At 45.7% G+C, this 8,834-nt stretch overlaps 1 pseudogene; it reads left to right on the top strand.

Moving 5' to 3' along the window:
- Positions 1-294: 294 nt before the first annotated feature.
- Positions 295-412, top strand: LOC126177576 (5S ribosomal RNA; annotated as a pseudogene).
- Positions 413-8,834: the final 8,422 nt, after the last annotated feature.

Genomic DNA, 8,834 nt, shown 5'->3' with positions numbered 1-8,834 from the left:
GGTATATCAATGAAAAGCGATTAATTTTCTCTTTTAGAATTGAATTAATTGATAAAAATAATAATTTGCTGGTTTTTGAGAATTAATAAAACGCTAGCCAGAGATATTGGTGTTAACATTAATCCTTGGTCGGTACAGTAACAACAATCAACAGATACAGAAAATCTTTTAACCAAATTAGGTAACTATATTTTGAATATAAGTTTTTGAAGCACAAATGCCATTTAGTGTCCACATTTCGACTGCTGCAGCAGGAAAGAACCTGTCTGAATTATAATGTCCTAAATCTTCGGAGGCAACGGCCTTGCCGCAGTGGATACACCGGTTCCCGTCAGAACACCGAAGTTAAGCGCTGCCGGGCGTGGCCGGCATTTGCATGGGTGACCATCCGGACCGCCATGAACTGTTGTCATTTTTCGGGGTGCTCTCAGCCTCGTGATGCCAACTGAGGAGCTACTCGACAGAACAGTAGTGGCTCCGGTCAAAGAAAACCATCGTAACGACCGGGAGAGCGGTGTGCTGACCACACGCCCCTCCTATCCGCATCCTCGTCTGAGGATGACACGGCGGTCGGATGATCCCGATGGGCCACTTGTGGCCTGACGACTGAGTGCAATTCTTCGGAGGTACGTAAGGTTATGTGCGATCCCTGAAAAGCAAGACGCGAACTTCATATTTGCAACAGAGTTATTACGAGTAATTCCCTGCTGGGTTGGAGATTTTCTCCGCTGGGTTACTGGGTGTTGTGCTGTCCTCATCCATCACCGGCACGGAAGTCACCCAATGTGGCGCCGACTGAAATCAGACTTGCACTCGGTTCAAATGGCTCTGAGCACTATGGGACTTAACTTCTGAGGTCATCAGAACTACTTAAACCTAACTAACCTAAGGACAGCACACACATCCATGCCCGAACCAGGATTCGAACCTGCGACCGTAGCAGTCGCGCGGTTCCGGACTGAAGCGCGTAGAACCGCTCGGCCACCGCGGCCGGCTTTTTGAACTCGGCGGCCGAACTTTCCCGAATGGTGCCTCCCGGACAACAAAGCCATACACTTATTTCGTTTCCCGTAAGCCACTCTCCCATAGCGGTCCTACAAAGAGGTCGCGACGTAACGACTGCGAGAATACCGCATTTTGACTCCCAATGTAAAGGACGGCGGGAATATTCGCTGTTAAGGAGTACAGAGACGCACTGAACACGGCATCGTCTGCTATCTAAAGTTGACTAATTCTCATATCCTTACATGAGAATGACTGCCAACGACATTTCGATTGCGTTGACATAGGGAAGAGTTCAGTTGACTGATAGATATTAGTATTTTTCCCATTTTAATTTTTTGTTGGTATTTTTCTTTTTTTTTCTCTTTCTTTCGGGTGCCAGAGATCCCTTGTCGTCGGAGGCCGCGGAGCAATGCGGCTGTCGCCCTCGCCCAGTTACGCCCCTGCAAGAACAATCCGCTAACAAGTGCCTTCTGTGGCCTACAAACTGCACAGAAGATGACATCAGGTTGCGAAGTTCTGGACACATGTGACATGAAGATACAACTTCATAATATGTAGTGTACACTGAGGTGACAATAGTCGCGGGATACGTCCTTGCGTCGTGTCGGATCTCCTTTCGTCTGGCGCAGTGCAGCAACTCAACAATTCCTCTGCAGAAATATTGAGCCATGCTGCCTCTACTAAACACTAAACTCCTCCCGAACAGGCCATGAAGGCCCAACGGTACCGACAGGCCGCCGTGTCATCCTCAGCCAACAGGCGTCACTGGTTGCGGGTATGGAGGGGCATGTGGTCAGCACACCGCTCTCCCGGCCGTAGGTCAGTTTCCGAGAGCGGAGCTGCTACTTCTCAATCAAGTATCTCCTCAATTTGCCGCACGAGGGCTGAGTGCAGCAGCAACTCATAATTGCAATGATGTTGCCGATGCAGGAGTCTGGGCACGAATTGACCCATGAATGTTCGGTGGGATTCATGTTGGGCGATCTGGGTGGTCAAATCATTCGTTTGAATTTTCCGAAACATTTTGTGCACCAGAGGCGAACAACTGAATCCCGGTGACAATTACCTCGTCGTTTGGGCACATGAAGTTCATACGGCTCCGAATGGGCTCCAAGTACACGAACGCAATCAAGACACTGTCCATTCCATGTACACAAGCCCACACCGTCATGGAGCCAGCTTGCAGAGCTTGCACGGTGCCTCGTTGACAACTTGGATCCATGGCTTCGTGGGGAATGCGCGCAACACTCCAATCCTACCATCAGCTCTTAAAGACTGAAATCGGGATTCATCTGACCAACCACAGTTTTCCAGTCGCCTAGAGTCCAAGCGATATGATCACGAGCCCAGAAGAGGCGATGCAGACGATATCGCGCTGTTAGCAGAGGCACTACGCCGGTCGTCTGCTGCCACAGCCCACTAACGCCCAATTTCGCCTCACTGTTCTGACGGATACGTTCGTCGTACGTCCCACACTGATTTCTGACCTTATTTCACGCAGTATTGCTTGTCTGTTTGCACTGTAAACTCCACACACACGCCGCTGTTCTAGGTCGTTCACTCACTGAAGGCCGTCAGCCACCGTGTGGTTCGTCGTGAGAGGTAATGCCCTAAATTTGGTGTTCTCGGCAGACTTTTGACACTGGAGAACTCGGAATAATGAATTCCGCAACGATTTCCGAAATCGAATTTCCCATGCGTATAGCTCCAACTACCTTTCGCGTTCAGTGTCTATCAATTCTCTTCATGTGGCCTTAAGCACGTCGGAACCCTTTTCGAATGAATGATCTGAGTACAAATGACAGATCTTCCAATGTACAGATCCTTTACATTTTGAGTACGCCATATTGCCAGCATCTGTATACGTGCATATCGCTATTCTTGAATTTATCACCTGTGGTGTCACCGCCAGACACCACACTTGCTAGGTGGTAGCCTTTAAATCGGCCGCGGTCCGTTAGTATACGTCGGACCCGCGTGTCGCCACTATCAGTGATTACAGACCGAGCGCCGCCACACGGCAGGTCTAGAGACACTTCCTAGCACTCACCCCAGTTGGACAACCGACTTTGCTAGCGATGGTTCACTGACAAAATTCGCTCTCATTTGCCGAGACGATAGTTAGCATAGCTACGACCTAGCAAGGCGCCATTACCAGTTACTATTGAGATTATGAATAATGTACCATCAAGAGCGATGTTCACCATTTATGGATTAAAGTTAAGTATTCCAGCAGCAACGTACGTTTTTTTGCTAAAATCTAATTTCCTTGTCCTGTTCCAGACCTCACGCCAGCCTGCGTGAGCTAAAACGCGTGCCTTTCGGCTTCCTCTAGTATACCGGGTTGGATCTCTTGCCAACCCACAACATCACCGCTATGTGTTTTTCCAGCCAGTGCACTAAACAACGGTATTACTGCACTTCACCGTTGTCGCGCACGTCATAGCACGTGACACTACAGGGCTTACGAGTGTCAGCAGCCGCTCGCGGCGTCTAGAAACTAAGTACACTACTGGCCATTCAAATTGCTACACCAGGAAGATGATGTGCTACAGAGGCGAAATTTAACCGACAGGAAGAAGATGCTGCGATATGAAAATGATTAGCTTTTCAAAGCATTCACACAAGGTTGGTGCCGGTGGTGACACCTACAAAGCGCTGACATGAGAAAAGTTTCCAACAAATTTCTCATACACAATCAGCAGTTGACCGGCGATGCCTGGTGAAACATTGTTGTGATGCCTCGTCTAAGGAGGAGAAATACGTACCATCACGTTTCCGACTTTGATAAAGGTCGGATTGTACCCTGTCGCGATTGCGGTTTATCGTATCGCGACATTGCTGCTCGCGTTGCTCCAGATCCAAACACTGTTTGCAGAATATGGAATCGGTGGGTTCAGGAGGATAAAACGGAACGCCGTGCTATAGCCCAACGGCCTCGTACCACTAGCAGTCGAAATGACAGGCATCTCATCCGCATGGCTGTAACGGATCGTGCAGCCACATCTCGATGCTTGAGTCAACAGATGGGCGGTTTGCAAGACAACAACCATCTGCACGAACAGTTCGACGACGTTTGCAGCAGCATGGACTATCAGCTCGGAGACCATGGCTGTGGTAACCCTTGACGCTGCATCACAGACAGGAGCAACTGCGATGGTATATTCAACGACGAACCTGGGTGCACGAATGGCAAAACGTTATTTTTTCGGATGAATCCATGTTCTGTTTACAGCTTCATGATGGTCGCATCCGTGTTTGCTGACATCGCGGTGAACGCACATTGGAAGCTTGTATTCGTCATCGCCATACTGGCGTAAAACCCGGCGTGATGGTATGGTGTGCCATTGGTTACACGTCTCGGTCTCCTCTTGTTCGCATTCACGGCGCTTTGAACAGTGGACGTTACATTTCAGATGTGTAACGACCCGTAGCTCTACCCTCCATTCGATCCCTGCGAAACCCTACATTTCAGCAGGATAATGCACGACCGCATCTGCCTTTCTGGATGCAGAAAATGTTCGACTGCTGCCCTTGACCAGCACATTCTCCAGATCTGCCAGCAATTGAAAACGTCTGGTCAATGGTGGCCGAGCAACTGGCTCGTAACAATACGCCAGTCACTACTCTCGATGAACTGGGGTGTCGTGTTGAAGGTGCATGGGAAGATGTACCTGTACACGCCATCCAAGCTCTGTTTGACTCAATCCCCAGGCGTATCAAGGCCTTTATTACGGCCAGAGGTGGTTGTTCTTGGTACTGATTTCTCAGGATCTATGCACCCAAACTGCGTGAAAATGTAATCACATGTCAGTTCTAGTATAACATATTTATCCAATGAATAACCGTTTATCATCTGCATTTCTTCTTGGTGTAGCAATTTTAATGGGCAGCAGTGTATTTCAGACGAATTTAGGAATTCTTGACGGCGTGTTTAAATGCTTGGAGGTGCTGGAAAGCACACGACAAAGTTAAGACCTTTATTGCGCAACTTTTCAACTAAGCACGGATTTCCCGTGGACTCTGCACGGAGCCCAGCGTTCACAGAGTGTAGAGGAGAAGTCAACCAGTGTGACGTCACAAGTCCGTTGCAGGGCACGTATAACTCGTTTGTCCCGAGACAAGTACAGTGATGACTATGAAAAACGCATTGCACTGTCACTGCTTTCAGGTCAATTGTGCATATTTTATCAACTCCGATTACATGCTGCCAACCGAAGCGCCTTCACTTCCGGTTGCAGTAATATTATGGTGTACTGAAGGCGACACATATGCACAGTCCGGCAGACCGACCTACCAACCGATCAGTTCCGTGTGCAGCGAACACAGATCGCGACCGACTTTATTCAGCGATTACAGCACCACCCTGCTACTGTCGCTGATTGCGAATTGTTTATAATAAATTCACTGAGGTTGTGAAACAAAGAAAGAAAAAGTCGAGAGAAAACTGTGAGCAAGGGAGTGTTTAGTGGAAAGAAATAAATTGCACCCACGCTCTGTTATTTGAGGAGCTGGGAGCCGATGACTTCCGTAATTATCTCGGAATGAATGTAGCATGGTTTTCGGTACGGCTGAACATTATAAAATCATTCTTAACGAGAAAGAATGGTCATGAGAGAAGCTGTAAGCTGCGAGAAAATGCTGTTACAGCTAATATACGGTTTCTAGCCACTGGCAAAGGTTACGAGCACCTCAGATTCAGTGCAGCTGTACCCCCACAGTTATTATCATAAAAGATTTCTAAAAGTTGAAATGTGATTTATAGTTGTCTGAGGAAATACAGCACGGTAAAGCAAATTAAATGATACAAAACATCTTCATGTGAACTTTATTATTGTATTTATTTATGTAGCTTAAAAGATGTCTCCCATAATTTTAAGAAAATAATTTTATGGCGTCGCGCATCACTTGAGAAGTGTAATAACAGCTGCGTTAGAAGTGGCCTATTTAGCAGTTGCTAGACCTGTAAAGAAAGTCTACTCTTTGCTCTCTGTAGCAGAAAGCTTGGAAATAGTTTAGATTTTTTAGCACCTCTAACAATGAACCAAGTAAATTTTATGGGTAAAAGTCGATATAGTGTCTATATTTTTAGATTTTATTTCCTATATGCATCGGAAATGAAATCTAATACCTAATCGTTCTGTATTTCGTATTTACATTCCACTTCCGACGAGTACCGGAAATAAAACTGAAAAACCGAAATACAGAAGGCAGACATAATTATGTTCATGAAATATATACATTTTACTCTGTCACCTGCCACATGATAGCGCTGTGGAAGAGTTAAAAAATAAAGCAAGTGCTTCATTTCTAGAATTCTATTGCTATAGTCCCTGCACGGCCTGTCCCACAGATATCTTCACTCTTTAAATGTCTCCAAAAATTCTCTCGTTCAAGTTTCGTCCGCCTCACGCTACGTCATGTATGTGGGCTATTCGGAAAGTAGATCCGATCAGTCGCAAAATAAAAACAACAGTGAAAATCCAGCTACTTCTCTACATAGTATTGCTGGTCCGACTCAGACATTTGTCGTAGCATTGTACCAACTTTACTATGCCCTCAGTTCTCTACGCTGGTCTGAAGTTCGTTGTTTGCGCGAAAGTTTTGTCTTCATAGCAAGCGGTTCATGTGAGAGGAGATGAACATCAGAGGGAGTCAAGTCCGGGCTGTACGGTGGGCGATCAAACACTTTCTACCGAAAACTCTACTGGGGCGTCCTCACTGCCGCTGCAGTATACGGCCGAGAGACGTGGGGTTACATGCAATCAGGCAACAATTCTCAGTGGGCAATGTTCCTTGGCTAGAGACATTATTGTTCTAGGCATCTTTACGTGCTCACTGTGTGGTTCAAATGGCTCTGAGCACTATGGGACTTAACTTCTGACGTCATCAGTCTCCTAGAACTTGGAACTACTTAAAAATAACTAATCTAAGAACATCACACACATCCATGCCCGAGGCAGGATTCGAACCTGCTACTGTAGATACACTGATCCAAACCGACGGCTGAAGATATTCTCTCTAATCAATATAGCTGGGCACCGAATACGCAGTTCATTATAAAGGATACATTTATTCATTACTCTGCGAGAGAACATCACTTCGCATCGGTGACAAGCACTAAGTCGGATATCGCTGCTTCTAAATTATCTAACATATTAACATGTCCTCATTCGAAAAGAAAGTTGGGAAATACACAAGTGACAACATTAGTTGCTTCTCCATCTTCGATACGGTTGTAAGACGGGTTCCGTTGTTGGCGTGGATTCGTGAAAACTACTAAAGGAATTATTTTGATTTGTTTAACACTGAAAGTAAAGTTAAGTCTGACCTGTTCAGTGTCAGTTTTCACAAATGTGACATGTAATTACGTTGTACTGTAAACGACCACGTAAAGTTAAACAGCAGCTATGTTTTTACATAAAATTGATACCGTGTCGAAGAATGCAACTCCAAAATAAAAAGTTTTCCATACAGTTTAGCTGTACAGCTTTTAATGTAGATGCAGCACTAGAGTTAACTAATTCATGTTAATACCAGTATGGTAAAAGCCAGTTTTCGCAATACAATGACATACTTACATTTAATCGAATGTGTGTGTGAAATCTTATGGGACTTAACTGCTAAGGTCATCAGTCTCTAAGCTTACACACTACTAAGACCTAAATTATCCTAAGGACAAACACAGACACCCATGCCCGAGGGAGGACTGGAACCTCCGCCTGAAACCGCTCGGCTTTAATCGAATCAAACCTGAAAGTTGGTACAACTGATTGCTAACTACCACTTGAGCTGAACTAAAGAGAAATATATACTGTAATTAGTTCCAGTTGAAATCGAGCTTATTTGCTAGCACTGGTCTCAATTCCAGACTTTTTGACATCCCCAAAATCTGCGGCGGAATATGTTTCTCTGGCTTGATATGCCAGGCAGGTGCATACAGCCTTCAATGAAGCTTGCAGGCTGACTACAGGTTGCCATAAGCATACTCCTTACACACAAACCTTATTACCTATCTGAAACAGCGCCAAACTCTATACGTAGAAAACTGCCTGCTGGGAAGCAGAAGAGCACTCACCCGTTGCACAGGCGTGCCCCTTCCTCGATGTATGACGTCTGGGGAGAGCTTCCTGCGATCATATAAGAAATCTGCCTTGCTTTCCAGCCAAGTCTCCGCAAATGGATGAAAGAGCCCGAGCAGTTGCCCTCCGAACACGGAAGCTTCGAGAACTGTATGAAGAAATGGGACGTGAATGTTAATGACACGTACTGTCAATACAGTCAACAACACAGGGCGTAAGTACAATCGACAGGCGGGAAAGTACACAAAGTGGGACCCCCTCTCATCACACACCCACTTCCATCCAATCCCATTCCCAATTCAACAAAACATCACCCAAACATCGTCTTTCACAGCAAGAACCCTCCCCATTCTCCCAGTGTTCTCTCTCTCTCTCTCATACACACAAACACCTTCGCCCCCTGTCTCTGTCCCTGTCTCTGTCTGTCTCTCTCTCTCTCTCCCACACACAGACAGGTACTACATTACCACAGTGTGTCTCTTCTCACTTCAGTAAAAATGTGATATAACTAAGAAGGAAAAAACAGTTTACGTTATTTGAGATATATTAGTGAGGCCAAAACAGTCTTTCCCCCATTGATCCACACATGAATTCGTCCCTGCATCACTGCACATAACAAATATTGCACACTACCATAGCTAAATTTTAATACAATCCAAAACCAAACTGTTTCTTATAAGAAACTTTATTTAACTAGAAAGGCAATCTACCTACGTCCATAATAAAAATAAACAGTATATTTAGTGA

The sequence above is a fragment of the Schistocerca cancellata genome, chromosome 3 (assembly GCF_023864275.1).
Source record: "Schistocerca cancellata isolate TAMUIC-IGC-003103 chromosome 3, iqSchCanc2.1, whole genome shotgun sequence".
Classification (NCBI taxonomy): domain Eukaryota; kingdom Metazoa; phylum Arthropoda; class Insecta; order Orthoptera; family Acrididae; genus Schistocerca; species Schistocerca cancellata.
The sequence above is the reverse complement of the archived record's forward strand: the minus strand, read 5'-3'. Positions and strand labels throughout refer to the sequence as shown.